The sequence below is a fragment of the Rattus norvegicus genome, chromosome 13, assembly GCF_021556685.1.
Source record: "Rattus norvegicus strain SHRSP/BbbUtx chromosome 13, alternate assembly SHRSP_T2T, whole genome shotgun sequence".
Taxonomy (NCBI): Eukaryota; Metazoa; Chordata; class Mammalia; order Rodentia; family Muridae; genus Rattus; species Rattus norvegicus.
In genome coordinates this window covers 54,666,825-54,684,161 of record NC_141546.1, presented here as the reverse complement: position 1 = coordinate 54,684,161, position 17,337 = coordinate 54,666,825, and the positions used below count along the sequence as shown (strand labels likewise).

Below are 17,337 nucleotides of genomic sequence, written 5' to 3'. Positions count from 1 at the left end.
GCCCCTCCCTTGCTGTACAATGGTTCCCGGAACATTCTTGCATGAAAGGTTTCCTGGAACAGCCACAATGACCCATAGCCTCCGGCCACAATGGTCCAATGGCCCTGTAAAATGTCACTACCCCTAATCACAATGTCACAAAGTCCTAAATTGTATGGGCAGTTTATGGTTTTGGAATTCCCCTCCTCCCTCCCTCTTGATCCCCCTGGTTTGTGGTTTTTTCCTTTATAAGCTCTGTGAAAATTCAGGTCGGGGTCGAACTCCTCTACTCCCTGTGTGGTGTATGAGTCTCGACCCCAGCATGCTGGCCTGAGCTCTCGTTTCATCTCGCTCACAATAAATCTTCCTCGTGTGATTACAGCAGGTCGGTGTCTGTGTCCTACTGGGTGCGCGTCTTTCCCGAGACTTGAGTGGGGGGCTCCCTTCGGGGGTCTTTCATTTGGGGGCTCGTCCGGGATCTGCGCGACCACCCAGGGGTCCTAGACCCACTTGGAGGTAAGATTCTCTGTTTTATCTCAGCGCTGTGTCTGGGTCTGTGTCTATGTTCTGTCTGGGAATCTGGTGCGATCGCTGTTTCGGTTTTGCGGACGCTCAGTGAGACCGCGCTCCAGGAAGGAGAGCGGGGTGGATAGGGATAGACGTGTCCAGGTACCCACCGTCCGTTCGCCCTGGGAGACGTCCCAGGAGGACAAGGGGGGACCAGGGACGCCTGGTGAACCCCATCTGATAGGTCCAGAGGAGACTTTACTCCTTGACGACCGGTTTGTTAGGCAAGGTCTGCGACCTGCCGATCAGTTTCAGTGCCTCTGGTCGACACGAAGTCGACGTCGGTTTTGTTTTTTGTTTTTTGTTTTTTCTCTTTTGTTTGTGCTCGTGTGTGTGAGTGTGTGTGAATTAAGTCCTGTAGTCTGTGTTTTTCGGTACTGGTTTAAGGTCTTAGTGCACTGTCTGGGCAGATGAAGGATTCCTGCCCTGTGCACGAGAGTCTTAGTGCACTGTCTGGGCAGAAGAAGGTTTCCTGCCCTGTGCACGGGTGGAAGAAGGTTCCCCACCCCGAAATGGCGCCTGTGAGTAGATGAAGGATTCCTACTCCGAATAGTCTTTTTCTTTCTTTTTTTCCTTTTTAGAAAGCGCACCGGGGGACGCCCCAATCGCGCAGGCTCTGGGACTCGTGAGAGACGTTCCACGAGTCAGCCTTTGTTGGGTCCTGGCTCTGGGACGCGTGAGAAACGTTCCTCGAGCCGAATTTTGTTGGGAGGACCCGGCAACGGACAGTCAAAAAGATCTGACTGTGACTTGACTTTGGAGGTTGCGTTCGGCTGCCTATTTAAGTATAGGCACGGACAAGTGTGCTTAGATGTGTTAGTGTCTGTTGTCTGTATTCTGTTTCTGTGTTTGGTATCCCGGAAGCAGCTAAGGTTAAGCTGCAGTTTGGGCCAGGTACTGAAGGTACCAGGCATCTGTGGAAATTGGTTATAGGATGCTTTGTCTTGGTCTTGTTTGTCTGGATTGTTTTCTGTGGTATTGTCCAGTGTTTTTTTGACTTTTGTTTCGTGTTTGAATTTGGACTGACGACCGTGTTTAAAATCTTGGACTGACGACTGTGTTTGAAATCATGAAACTGTTTGCTTTGTTCGTCGAAGAGTTTTACTTGGTCCCCTTAATGCTTAGTAAGAAACTTAATCTTATGGACTCCGCTCTAGTGGCGGTGTGTTGGTTGATAGCCAAAGTTAATTTTTAAAATAGTGTTTTATCTGTGCTTGTGCTCGCAGCACACAGTAGAGGGGAGCGAAATTAGCTGCGGAGCTGCTGCAGCGAGCATGGGGACTTCTCAAGTCTCACCCAATTTTTCTGGCTCTTCAGGAGCTGTTTAAAAGGAAAAGGCTTAAGGTAAAAAGAAACACTATAGAGAGATTTCTTAGTGAATTACTACACCTTGGTTCGCGATCTCTGGGAATCTCATGGTGGACAGCTGAGATAAGCTGGAAAAGGATTTAAATTTTGCTTGGGAGCAAAGAATCTTAAAGGCGGAGTTTCAGCCGGTATGACACTTAGTGCATAACTGCCTAAAAGATCAAAAATGCTGTTAACAGGCTAAAAAAAAAAAAAAAAGGGACAGGCTGTGTTAGAAATGCTACAGGAAGAATAATCTAAAAAGGCTGAGAGCTAGGTGGGGCTATAAGGTAAACAAGAACAGGAAAGGAATTTCTGACATTTGCTCACAGTAGGAGAGTACTCATTTAGAGAAGTTCTTTAAGGAAGCCTGCCTTATCTGCTGTCTTTATTCCAAGGGAGGAGTCAGTCTCCAGCACTAAATTACTTGGAGGTAGCCAAGGTCAGGATTAATGTTTTCTTTTCCATGGGCCTTTAAACCCAGTGAGACAGTTTGGTAAAGGGCTACTACTGAGGTCCTGATAGCCCCAGGTGAACTGGTTACAATTCTTTTATCAGCCCCCTGGCATCTAGCACCCAGGTTCTAACCATCTCTCCATCCTTTTGTTATTAGTTGTTACTAGAAGCCTAGTGTCATTTGGAGGCTGGTTCTCTTGAGAGGCAAAGCCATGGAGCTGACACTGACAATGGCCTTTTTGTTCCAAGAAAGGCCTCCTGGTTTAGCTGTGTGACTAAATGCTGTTTGCCCTCTTCGGTAGACTCTATTCTCAAGATTCTCTTGTTTTCTCACCATCCCATTTGATATGCTTGTTAGTAACTGTTACAGGTCTTCTTTACCACTGAGGAAAGACGGAATCCTACTAGAGGCCAGAAAAAAAAAAAAAGGGTTCCAACACGCATAGAAGGCCCTCACTTCTGCCTGCTCTCTTCAGACGCCTGAAGGTAGGGAGTGCCAGGTCTGCCCCCAGGCTCCAAGGGTCGGTCTCCTAGGGGCTGGAAAATGCCCCACCAATCTGGCTAAGATAAGGAAAAGATATGAAGAGAAAGTTACAGAAACTTGAAGGGTTAAGCTAAGTCGCTGAGAGAGTTATTGTAAGTTGATGCATGGTTCAGGGTCTGTGCAGAAAAGTGGACAGCACCTAATAGCTATAGAAGAAGATGCAGAGAGACAGAAAAAAAAAAAAGAAAGAAAGAAAGAAAGAAAGAAAGAAAGAAAGAAAGAAAGAAAGAGGTAAAGAGTGCAGGAAGCTAGGGAAGAAAAGAGACTAAAAGAAGAGGAAGCTAGAGAGCTAAAGAGAGATAAAAGACAAGAGAGGAACATATACTGGCCACAGTAGTTAGGGAACCTAGGAAGATAGTACCTGGCAACAGAAGAGAATTCCTGGCTAAAGATCAGTGTGCCTAATACGAAGAAGAAAAAAAAAAGACACTGGGTCAGGGACTGCCCCAGAAAGAACAAGAGGGGACACTGGAGAGCCTCTTGGTCCTAGAGTGCTGGCTATGTACAGAGATAGAAGGGAAGTGTGGATGCAGGGACCCAATGCTCTGTGCTCCTATGCCCCCCTCCAGTGGGCCAATATCCAAAGACCTTGGGTACAGGGGCCTACTGGCAACAAACAATACTTATGGACTGCCCGAAGAACAGTGGACCTTGGCGTGGGCCGGGTAACCCACTAGTTCATAGTCATCCCTGACTGCTCCCATCCCTTGCTCATGAGAAAATTGCTCCCCAAAATGGCTTGCGTGGGCTGAAATGGCTGGGTGAGGCCATGTGTATGCATATCTACAGACTGTGTATGCGGAGCTTAAGACCTGTCTCAGTGCACCAGTACCTGATGCTGGGAGACGAATGGCTTAGCGCTGTTCTACTTGGAATATATCACTCCTGCCAGCCGGGCACTAACAATTATCACCCAATCCAGGACTTAAACTGTGATAGAGTGGCTGATGTTCTGCCTTTGAATAGAGTGTCCCAAAAGATGGGACCACTGGTCAGCTGCCATGGACTAGATTCTCTACCAGTTGGGGACAATCTGGTCACCTTGCTGCCCAATCCGGACCTGGAGCCACCACAGCACGAGTGTCAAGTACTGGCAGAAGCCCATGGGTGGAGGAAAGACCTCTGCGACTGGCTGATTGACCCCTGCTGAAACCCGAGGACCTTGTCCACAGACGGGAACAGTTCTCTTCATGAATGAAGGTCAGAGACAAGTGGGTGCTGCCATGGTGGACAACACAATGTCATCTGGGATGGCTCAACCCCCCAGTACATCAGTGCCGCAGATGCCTTTGCCATCTCTTGGATGTCCTGATGAAGCCAACAACTGTGAGTACTATTCATTGCTCAGGATATCAGGAGGGAAGAGATTCAGTGACATGGGGCAATAACGAAGCAGATAAAGTGGCTCGAAAAATGGTTATGCAGGAGCCCATCCTGGTTGCAGGCCTGCAAGAGACAGCCACTGGGAACTGGGATCGGACTAAGGGATGGCCTCACTTAGAAAAGGCCCAAATTGCTTAAAAGATAAAGGACAATGGCACATTGAGGGGAAAGCTATACTTCCCAGAGAACAAAGAAAAGACTCACTTTGCCAAATACAGAAATGGACTCAATTAGGAGATAAAAAGTTTGTCCAAGTAGTTAAGTGTATGTAATAGACTTTAAGATTTTAGCCAGAGAGACAGTAGAAAGTATAAGGTATGTCAATAAGTGAATGCTTAGCAAGCAAACAGGGCAAAGAGACCTAGAGAGTTTGGTGAAAAGTCGAAGTGAACTTCACTGAGATAAAACCAGAAAAATATAATCACAAGTATCTCCTAGTGCTTGTAGATACTTTTTCAGGAATAGATAGAAGCTTTCCTCACCAAACAAGAGACGGCCTCTGCAATCATCAAGAAGATACTGGAAGAAATCTTCCTCCGATTTGGAATGCCCAAGGTAATCTGGTCAGACAACGGCCCTACTTTCGTTGCCAAGGTAAGCCAGGGTGTGGCCAAGTATTTAGAGGTCAATTGGAAATTACATTGTATTTACAGACCTCAAAGTTCAGGACAGGTAGGGTAAATAAATAGAACTCTAAAAGAGACCCTGACCAAATTAACCATGGAGACTGGCACAGACTGGGTGACACTCCTTCCCTCTTGCTCTCTTCAGAGCAAGAAATACCCCTTCCAGATTCAGCCTTACCCCCTTTGAGATCTTATATGGGGCCTCAGCCCCCCTGACTGTATTAGATGATGTTACTGAACCAACATGTCATAGTGCCATAGTAATAATGATTTGTGTGCCAAGCTAAAAGACCTACAGGTGATACAGAAAGAAATCTGCTCACAGCTGACAGCAGCCTATGCCCCGGAGACCCCTGAGACATCCCATCAGTTCCAGGTTGCAGCTACACTGAGTCCAGACACTCGAGCCTCGCTGGAAAGGACCGTACCTGGTGCTGCTGACCACCCTGACAGCTGTCAATTCTCAGCCCTCACCAGCCGTGTACTAGCTGTTGGGGCTGAGAGCTGGGACCTAGAGGGAAATTCAGTCATGTTTGTCCTGGGTTCTATCAAGATAGGTGTGGGATAGGCTTGATTTCCATTACAAATGATGTAACATTGCATATGTTAGTACTCTTAACACTTCTTGGGACTGTGCCTCAGGGATCACAGTCCGTATAAGCTTAGAAGTTCTAAAAGCTAGTCATGACCTTGGTGGATAGGCTTGGATAGTGTCCAGGTTAGAATCCTCATGTTAAGACTACAATACCAAGCTGTTATGCTAGATGAAGCTGAGTTCTCCATGAAGTTCTAGGATTAGAACTATTAACAAAAAAAAGAAGTGGGGAATGAAGGATTAAAAATTAATAATAAGCCGCCTAGCTACCCAAAAAGAAGAGGTAGGGTCTGTGAGAACATGAACTTTTCGCCCCTCCCTTGCTGTACAATGGTTCCCGGAACATTCTTGCATGAAAGGTTTCCTGGAACAGCCACAATGACCCATAGCCTCCGGCCACAATGGTCCAATGGCCCTGTAAAATGTCACTACCCCTAATCACAATGTCACAAAGTCCTAAATTGTATGGGCAGTTTATGGTTTTGGAATTCCCCTCCTCCCTCCCTCTTGATCCCCCTGGTTTGTGGTTTTTTCCTTTATAAGCTCTGTGAAAATTCAGGTCGGGGTCGAACTCCTCTACTCCCTGTGTGGTGTATGAGTCTCGACCCCAGCATGCTGGCCTGAGCTCTCGTTTCAGTTCAAGTGACTTATAAAATTAAGAGGATTTAAATTGCTTCTGTTTAAGACACTTGTTCTAAAGTGTCCTGAGTCTGTGAGCCTCTTGTCATGCCCCTGTTACACAGAGATTAAAAGTTGTTGCCACCAAACCCTATAATTTTGGGAAATTTTAAATTTTGGAAATGAATGTCAGGAGTAACATCAAAATCTAATTAAAAGATCAACAACACAAAAGACTTAAGGAGTACTGGCCTTTTCAAAAGAAGCTTTGCTGCAGCTCCATTTAGCTGTATTTTGTTTAGAAAAGGGGGACTGTTTTAAGATTGACCACAAGATGGTGCTATCACAAAGCAATTTCAGAATAAAGCACCATCTATACCAAAGTCTATGTCTGTGTTTGTGTTTGTTTTTTACAGTGAATCTTCAGACTTTAACATTTTAGTTGGTGAGTGCCTTCCTCCAATTTATTTTGTATTTTCAGACCTATTTGATCTTGCACTGAGGACTGGGCAGGGGCATTCTATCCCTTCTAACAACTGCTCATTGACTAGCACTCAAAAGAGATTAATTAATCTTAAAACTGATTAATCTTTCAAAGATAAGAGATGATGTGATGGCTTTGTGGCACTTATTGACATTTGTTTACTTTTCGTTGCTTAACAGAAGAAAACATTCTGCTCTCCTGTACTCAGGGGTTCATTAACGTGGCTGTCAGTGAGCAAGCATTTGAGAACAGCCTCGGTAACAAGCTGCGAAGATGATCTCACTAATTTGGCCATGGCCTTTTCCTTTCTCACCATCTGCTGTTTTCTTGAAAGTTGACTCATTTAGAGAGGCAGTAAACAATTAAGATCTCCACTAAGAAAAATAGAAGCAGAGAGATAATGTTAAAAGTTTTGCTCTTGGGTTTTTGACAGTCTTCACGCGGCTTGCTCGCCTTGTGTCAGGAGGATGGGGTGACTAACTGTATGGGGACAGTTTTAGGAGCCTCAAAAACATCCATGATTGCAATTCTTCAAATGAGCCTAGTATCTCAGGATCCTGCACAGTCTACTATTCTGATAACAACAATTTTGGCATATTTTTACAAATCAAAGATAATTTTTATGAAATCATGCTATCAGATTTAATTTTAGGATTTTTAGTTATTTGCATCTTTCTGTATCTTGGTGCATGTTAATGCAATGCCCAAGGAGATAAGAGCAGTTCGACCCCCTGAAGCTCTAGTTATAGATGACTATAGGGCTCCTGAGCTTGAACTCATGATGTCCCTGTTTTAACCATCTGTGCACTGGTATTGTACACATGCACTACCATTCAGAGATTAGAAAGGCAGTTTGAATAAACAGTTTATTCTTTCAAGGTAAGTATTTCTTCAAAAATCCATTTTGTGCTGTTTTGATGTATGTCAAACAAGCTACCATCCTGGGAAACCATTGAAAGTTTTTTTTTCTTTTACACAAATTTATTCAAGTATAATTTACAAATAAAAAAATGTATATGTTTAAAATATGGGACCTAATATAGGTTGTGAAATGAAGTTGATAAACATGTAATTCTGCCAGGGGAGATACCGTGATCACGAGGGTGTTTCTTCCAGAGTGAAGCTTATCCATTGCACTCTGGATGTGCTGACCCCTCTCATTTCCCCAAATGTGAGAAACTCGACTGCATAATTTGTGGTAGTGGGGGACTGCGTTAAAAAAAACATGTTAAGTATCTCATATACTATGTGTTGAAAAAAACTAAGACCTACTCTCTTCACTTGTGAGGGCCCCTGTAAGTGCTTGCAGATGACAGAGAAAAAATATGCAAAAGACAAGAAGGAAATCTGGCTCAGCACGGCTTACTTAGCTGGTGTGGGTTCAAAGTTCTGGAGTCTGACACCAGGCAGCTTATTTTAGCCATATTTAAGCACAGCATAATTTGGAGGGTAGAGGAAATCCTGATGAAGTAACTCACTCTTATGTATACAACAAAGCCTAAGACATCATTTTATACAGGGACATTACAAAATTCATATGGCCTCTTGCATGATGTCTGGTAATGTTAAGTCAGAAATAATGATCTCTGCTAAGGATTGGTTTTATTGACTGAGAGTTGATCCTCGAAATCTGGGCTGTAGGGGGCTGTTGGCAGGGATAGTCTGGAATAAACAGACCTAATACTCTGGAGGATTTGGGTGATGCCTGCTCTATAGATAGAAAAAGATGACCAGGCAATAGACTATATTCATTCCCAGTATTCTGGTGGAAAACACGAAAACATTTTTCTTTGAAAAGAAAAGCATGCTTGTTTAACTTTTTTTGTTTACATGTGTTTACGAGGATCTTGCACCCTCTATATTCACCCAATCTGTCATAACTGAGGAATATAGTCACTCTACTGTGCCATTAGGGCCATAGCATGGTTCACATTGCATTCAAAGTTTCTATCTTTAATGAGACAGTGTTAAGTTCATTTCTTTGGTTGATTGTATCAATTTGAAACAAACTAAAGATATTTGGAAAAAAGGAACCTCAACTGAGAAAATGCCTTCACCAAAGTTGCCTTTAGACAAGTATGTGGGGCATTTTCTTGATTAATGGTTGATATGAGAACTCCCAATCCATGTGGGTGATGTTACCCCAAAGACATGTCTCTGGGTAAGAAAGTAGACATAGCAAGTCATAGGGAGCAGGCCCATAAGTAGCACCCTTCTTTGGACTCTGCATAAGGTCCAGCCTTCAGGTTCTTGGTCTGCTTTAGCTTACCTCAGTGCTGAACTGTGACTGAAATGTGTAAGTCCTTTCCTCCCCAGGCTAGAGTTTGTCATGGTGTCTTTATCACGGCAATAAAATTCTAACTAAAACATAAAGAGTAACATGTAGTTCCTCCTCTGCTGAGAGGTCAGGTGAGTGCTTATTCAAACCCTTGGCTTTTATGGTATCAATCTTGTTTTACATTGAATATTATAACTGATCTAATGTGACAGCATTTTTATACTGAGCTTATTAGTATTATGGTAGCATTTTATTAACATATGTCAATTATACATAGTAATAGACTTCATTATGACATTTCTGACATGTACTTGCAGCACTGAGTTCATATTAACCATGCTACCCTCTCTTGCTTCCTACCACTCTTGCCAATCTCTGTCCTCTTTCCAGCTATACCTACTCTCAATCAACGTCCTTTTTGTAGTCACTGTTTGTACACCACAGTTTAATTTACCCATTAGTCCACTGACTGACATCTAAGTTGATTCAATATCTTTGTAACTCTTAATACTGTTTCTATGAACACAGATAATATCTATTGAGATAATGTTCTTTTTTATTTCTGTAGATACAGAGCAAAATCATATGATTACTGGGTCATATATTTCCAAATGCTTCCATATACCTTTCCTTTTTCTCCTAGAATTATATTTTTATAGTATTATTGTTACATGGCAAATGTATATACCTGTATATTCTTAATATATAAATCCAGACTAGTATGTCTGTATAAACTTACTTTTATTTATATTTTCAGGAATAACCACTTACTATTAGGTAATCAAGTGGTATGTACTTCCCTGTGGATAATTATGTATCCCACTCTTAGCATTCCCTATTTGCCTATATTCCTCTACATAAAGTTAAGGCCTTATGTCTTTACATAGGGTTAAGGCCTTATGATCTTTTTGCTGTGTAATTAGCAAAAACACCAGCAGTATATGAAGATCCCCACACTTTAATTCCCACCATCTTTTGGCTTTTTACTAGTTGTCACATTAGCAAATTTGATGCGATCATCTCTGTTTTCAATTTGTATGTCTCTAATAGTGATATCATGTATTTTTTTGTATTTTAATGTTAGTAACTTAAACCACTTCTTTTTTTCAGATCGTTTACTATTTTTGTTAGAATCTGTGCTTTGTTCTTCTGTTTAGTTGAACATGAGTGATTTGTGTCTTTGATTATGTTGGATACTAGGTTCTGTGTGCATGATGTGCCAGTATATGTACCTGTTCATGTGTGACTGGGTGGACATACTTGACTGTACGTGAAGGCCAGAGACAGAGGTCAGTCTTACATGTTTTTACTGGGTAATTGTCCACCTTGATTTTGAAACAAAGTATTTCAAAGGGATCTGGAGCTTGCGAATTAGGTAACACCCATCGCTCCTCCTCCCCACCGCTGAAATTGTAAGTACCTTATTCCGTATCCAGCATTGTCTGCGGGTGGCTGAAATCGGGCTTAGATCTTTTTGCCTGCAAAGCATTTTGCCCACAAAACCATCTCCTCAACCCTTATTTTTAATTAATCCTTTCCTTTCTCTCATACCCAGGATTGTCACCACACTTTTTGACTGTCCTTTTGTTTTGAAGAAATATTTTACTACGTTGCTACTTAGGTTGTCATTGTCCCAGTTTTGCTATCATCACAATTTTTTTCAACAATGGTGTTATGGATTTTTATTATTTTTATTAAGATTTCTATGGTTTCAAACTTTACCTTTAAATCCAATATGTTTTTTTTTTTACTTATTTCTTTATTTCTTCATCTTTACCCTCCTGATTTTATTCCCCTCCCGGTCTACCCTCTGACTGTTCCACAGCCCATACCTCCTCCCTGATCCCCTTGTCTCCACGAGGATATCCCCACCCCACCAGACCTCTAAACTTCTTGGGGCCTCCAGTCTGTTAAGGGTTAGGTACATCTTCTCTGACTGAACCCAGACTTGGAAGTCCTCTCCTGTATATGTGTTGATGGCCTCCTGTCAGCTGCTGTATGCTGCCTGGTTGTGATCCAGTGTCTGAGAGATCTCGGGGGTCCAGATTAATTGAGACTGCTGGTTCTCCTACAGGGTTGCACTCCTGCTCAGCTTTTTACAGCTTTTCCCAAATTCAACCACAGGTACCACCAGCTTCTCTTCATTGTTTGGGTACAAATATCTGCTTCTGACTCTTTCAGCTGCTTGTTGGGTCTTTCGGAGGGCAGTCATGGTAGGTCCCTTTTTGTGAGCACTCCATAGCCTCAGTTTTGTATAACACAGCATTTAAAAAAACCTGCACATTATATTTTGTGTTCAAAGTAACTTTGTTCAGGAAGAATTGACCATGGGCCCACATGTTGCACATGGAATAAAATACAAAAGTATGGCTCCTCGAGAATTGATCTTTTGTTCACAACTTTTGTAGCTATTTGGGACATTTGTTGGCAGGTGACAATTATAAGACTAGATTTCTATGATTGCTAAATTAGCCATTAGAATTTGATGAATATTGTGTGAAACCCAAGGAGAACTTTAGATACTGAAATCCCCTCTTACTGAAAATTGTAATAATTTTCATGGATTTATGACTTCCTTCTTGATATATGTGGCTCTAACTATATAATATTTTTAATTTTCTCCTTGGATAAATTTATTCAATTGTTCCCTACTTGGAATGCTAGAAGAAACAGAATAATTCTCTCAGTCTTCTTTTTAATTAATCACTCAAAATGGAAATAAAACTAATATTTGTGTTACATTTCTGTACTCTAAATTCACAGAGTTGTTTCTAACATTTGTTGTGATGAAGAGCTTTGTTTTGTATATATCATGTCATAAGACTTAGAAAGTCTTACTTTTACATGTCCTATTGATGTAGCTCTAATTTCATTCTCTTAATTGTTTTCAGTAGTGAGTCCAGTGCTGAGATAAAGAGCATGGCAAAGGTCAGTATTGGTATCTCGTCCTTGGCCTCAGGGAAGAAACTCAGATTTTTTTTTTTTTTATTAACTTGAGTATTTCTTATATACATTTCGAGTGTTATTCCCTTTCCCAGTTTCCGGGCAAACATCCCCCTCCCCCCTCCCCTTCCTTATGGGTGTTCCCCTCCCAACCCTCCCCCCATTGCCGCCCTCCCCCCATAGACTAGTTCACTGGGGGTTCAGTCTTAGCAGGACCCAGGGCTTCCCCTTCCACTGGTCCTCTTACTAGGATATTCATTGCTACCTATGGGGTCAGAGTCCAGGGTCAGTCCATGTATAGTCTTTAGGTAGTGGCTTAGTCCCTGGAAGCTCTGGTTGCTTGGCATTGTTGTACTTTTGGGGTCTCGAGCCCCTTCAAGCTCTTCCAGTTCTTTCTCTGATTCCTTCAACAGGGGACCTATTCTCAGTTCAGTGGTTTGCTGCTGACATTCGCCTCTGTATTTGCTGTATTCTGGCTGTGTCTCTCAGGAGCGATCTACATCCGGCTCCTGTCGGTCTGCACTTCTTTGCTTCATCCATCTTGTCTAATTGGGTGGCTGTATATGTATGGGCCACATGTGGGGCAGAAACTCAGATTTTTAAAACTGAATGTGATATTAGTCTCTGATATCGTCTAGAGACTTTCATATAGCAAATGCTATATCAAGTTTATAGTTTTTTTTTTCATATTTGATAAACACCACTTGAAGGTCAAACAGCTCCTTCCTACCTTCCTATCTTCCTGCCTTCCTGCCTTCCTGCCTTCCTGCCTTCCTGCCTTCCTGCCTTCCTGCCTTCCTGCCTTCCTGCCTTCCTGCCTTCCTGCCTTCCTGCCTTCCTGCCTTCCTGCCTTCCTGCCTTCCTGCCTTCCTGCCTTCCTGCCTACTTCCTCTTCCTTCATTCCTTTAGAACACCCTCCTCTTCAATTAGAAATAATTAGCTTAAAGCAATAAAGGCTTAAAATGGATAATTTTAGTTAGTTTATAATCCTGATATTTTAAGTGACTGTCAGCTTTTGCTGACTAGTGTTCATACTGATTAGATATAATCTCCTAAGTGGTGATATTAGCAAAAAAGCTAATATATAATTTCACCTGTAACATATTAGTAATAATAATTTATCTCTAGCCATATGCTGTTATTGAAAGTATTGAAATAACCTGTTTGGCGGTGTTTTTTTTAAACTCTTAAAGTATTCAGAAACTTGGACACTGAATTTCTATAAATAGTAACCTTATTCTCTGCCTGAGAACTCAGACCCTGAAAGATCTTCAAAAGAACATGCTTTAGTTATGTGGCAGTACAGGATTCCTGATGCTGAAGCACAAAATCAAAGACCTGGCCATCTGATTACAGACTTCCTTGAACATCCAGAAGCCTCCCTACCAGAACAAAGCGTGTATCATTAATGGAAAGCCACAAAGGCTCACTAGGCCACACAGTGGTTCAGGATTATAGATTTCAAACTGAGGAGGAAACGAGCAAACTTCAAAATAAAACACTTTCTTCATTCCCCTTCTCAAAGTAATCTTTTGAGAGACCAAAAATGTTTTTTTATGACTGTCGTCCTTTCCATTGAGGTATCGAGAGTCAAATATTGTTATTAGAGTTTGAAAGGAAGGATCTCTAGCTATACTCAGAGTTGCAGACACACAGACTTGAAAAGAAACGATCTAATATTAATTATAATGTCATGCAAAGAAATGGTCCCAAATACATATTACACAACCCTGTAGCCAGGAGTCACAGAGTGGAACATATTAGAGTAGATTGGAACTTGAAACACAGTATCTTAATACCTAATATGAAAATGCATTTGATAATGCATAAATGATGAAATATGTGGCTATGAAAGACTCTTTTGGGAAAGTCGTATTTTAAGTTACTAAATTTGAAATAAGGTACAAGTTAATATATGCAGCATGTAATAATATCTATAAAATATATGATTTAATTATAAATTATATGTTGTTTGTGTATCATTTATGTATAATTAAATATTATATAATGTTTGTTGTTATAACATGTCTACATATAATTTACATAACTCGAAGTAAAAATATTAACAGCAATGTTTTATTGGTATAATTTTGATCAGTAATGATTTTCAATTTTATATTTTTGCAGAATATTCCAAAATGTACTTAAACTTATATTTAGCTATTTTATGATAATATACCTTACTGGGTTGTATCATATGAAGTCAACTTATTCAAGTGCCAATACTGCTTTGAATAAGCCTTTCATGGTTAATATTAGATTCAATAATGTCAGATAAGTTATTTTCACAGATCGATTAAATGTGTGTATTTTGCTTTATATTTTATAAAAATGTATACATGAAGAAATTTTTATTAGCCTTAAGAGTTAAAATCCCTCCAATTTAGTTAATATTTTTACCCTTTTGAATACAAAATCTGATTATGAAATTTTTATTTTCTTCTTCTACCAAAAATGGTTTAAATTTTACAAAACTTTTTCATAAATCAAGTATAGAAGACAGAACAGTTCTTTAACATATATTATTTGTATGAATTCCTATACATGCTTATTTTCATATAATATAATAATTAAGAAATAATGTTTCCATCTAATAATAATCGCTGTCAAGACAGTGAAAGAAAAAAACAGGAAGTAAATAGTATAAATAGATGATGTTCCAAATTCTTCTAAACTAAGAGTTATATAAACAAAATTTATTATTTAAGTTACTGTAATCAGGGACAGCTATGAGCAGGATCCTTGCCATTTTTGACAGGAAGTTTTGCTTTCTGTTAGATATGTGACTCCTCCTTTTTGTGTTCTCACTGATGAAAGATGCTCGTGAGGATTTCCATTCAAAAATCACTATCACAAAGAAAACAGTTTCACTGTCCCAAACTAGGCCTTCCTAAAGGTGGGCAAAATGTCACAGGGGCTTGGAGAGATTGTAAACATTCTGGCCATACAGTACTGAGTGATAAATAGGGTGTCCCGGCCGCCTAAAAGGAACTGGACAACTTCCGTGATGGGTGCATGGTGAATCAGATTAGTTAAGGAAAACTGATGTGATTAAAGTTGGAAATCATTAGAGTGAATAATTCAGATATTTATTACTCTATTACGAAGTTGATTGAATTGTCTTGAGAATGAATGTCAGTCTAAGGGAGTGGGTAAGAACTGTTATGAGGGAACTGCCACACTGAGGTGTATATAGCAAGGTCCAAAGCTAGTTAGCAAACGATGCTAACAGAATGGTTCACATATGTCAGTTCGAGATTAAAAAGTTATCAGTACATGATGATCTAAAATTAAAAACAGGGAAATTATTAATACTAATTGCAATATGACCACTTTCTTCTTATGGTATGTCGACCTATTTCTTTTGAGAAGGGTACTTACTCGTGTAGAGTGTACACTGGCCTGTCAGGTACCTGAAAGAATAGAAGATGAGTATACAGGAGTGATGCCCATGCTATGGGTGATAATCCATGCAATTAAAGCACCAATGCCTGAAGACCTCAGTTGGGCAAATTCCTCTGTGCCCATTCTTCTTATAACAGTTGTCCTTACTAAGGACAGTAACACAGCTACTGTGAAAAACATGTCTCACAGTGGAATATCCTTCAGAGATACTGGGTGCTCAGTCAACAGTAAAGAATTAACTAACTTACCAAGTCTTGACAGTATATACCGTTTTGGTGGCTCTCTGATTGCAGTTAAAAAAATGTTGCTGAGATTTTTTTTTCTTTCTCTCTTTCTTTTGATAGAAAAGATACATGAAGAGGATTGAGAAATGCTGTGGATGGAATTATTATCTGAGAAGACAAAATCAAAAGCCACTAGGATAACACAAAGGCTTTAGTTCACATCCTTTCTCAGTTTCTGGTGACGCCCTGGGAGATGACATGTGAGTAAGAAAGGCGTCAAGTCATTGTTAATTAGATATTTAAAGCAATTGGACTACTTGCTTATCTGCTAGCAAAGGCTTCAATTAGAATTCCAGCTGAGAGCTGAGGGTTTCTCTCTCTCTCTCTCTCTCTCTCTCTCTCTCTCTCTCTCTCTCTCTTCCTCTTTCTCTCTCTCTCTCTCTCTCTCTCACACACACACACACACACACACACACACACACTATAAGCCCTGCCTCAGAAAGCAGAACTTACAGGAAGAAAGTATGAGGAAGGAGAATGGTGGAGGTGAGAGAAGACGACCTGCAACTCCACCTTTATTACGAAAGAAAGGAAAGTCTGGGGCTTAGTGTGCAGTCAGCAGCCTCAACATTCACCCAGAACAGATAGCCATAGCAATCAGGAAAACTATGCAATCGAAATACTTGATTTGGGAAATACTTTGATACAAGGAATAAAACAGTCTCTCAGCCAACCTCAGGAGACTGTAGTCAGGGCAGAAATATTAGTCAGATGCTACAGAGAGTGGAGAAATTGAGTAACATAACCAACCACTCATCCTTCCTCAAATCAAGACTGCCCAATACGAAGCAGTAAGAAAACCAGTTCCACATGGACTAACATACAGGCTAACAATACTTCATTATCTCCTGGAGAAATCACCTTGAATATTAGGAACTGGAAGACAACAGAGGATTGACCAGCTGTCTTTGTTAGGATTTTACTGCTGTGAACAGACACCATGACCATGGCAGCACTTAAAAGGACAACACTTAATTGGGGTGGGCTTACAGGTTCAGAGGTTCAGTCCATTATCATCAAGGCAGGAAAATAGCAGCATCGAGGCAGGCATGGTGCAGGAGGAGCTAAGAGTTCTATATCTTTGTATGAAGACTGCTATCAGAATACTCACTTCCAGGCATCTAGAATGAGGGTCTTAGAGCTCACACCCACAGTGATACACCTATTCCAACAAGGCCACACCTCCAAACAGTGCTGCTCCCTGGGCCGAGCATATGCAAACCCTCACACCAGCAATGATGAGTGAAGTGGGCATAAGAGAACTGTGATTTGAAGGAAATAGACACAAAGGGAAGTACAAGTTTATGCTAATATATTTTTATAGAACTCCAAAGATGCATGGCTGGGAGTTCTACTGAGAAAATTAGACCAAGATGTGTAGACTACCAGAATTAAACAAATATTTTGCTACAGAAATACTTAGAGAAACATTGTGTTTAATAGAAGAGTTCCTAAAAGCTAGCTTTCTTGGTGAAGTTCTATAATTAATCAACTTGGTGATATCCTACAACTAATAGACTAGATTCATGATTCTACCCAGACAACAAGGACTAAAACATTTTTAAGTGAATCTTGGAAATTTCATAATTGATCCTTGATAAAAGCCGTATACTTATGACTGGAGTGGCAGATCAGTCAGAAAGAGTACTTGTTTCACACCATGAGGAACTGAGTGCTAATCCCTACATTCAATATAAAAGACTGGGCGTGGACACGTGCTCTTATAAGCCTTGCATTTGGAGTAGGAAATGGATACTGAGAGCTCAATGGTCAGCCAGCCTCATTGAAATAGTGAGGTTTGTTCAATGGTAGATATATCCTGTGTCAG

At 40.8% G+C, this 17,337-nt stretch overlaps 1 pseudogene; it reads left to right on the top strand.

Annotated features, from left to right (window-relative positions):
• Window positions 1-7,667: 7,667 nt before the first annotated feature.
• On the top strand, window positions 7,668-7,839 carry LOC120096371 (U1 spliceosomal RNA; annotated as a pseudogene).
• Window positions 7,840-17,337: the final 9,498 nt, after the last annotated feature.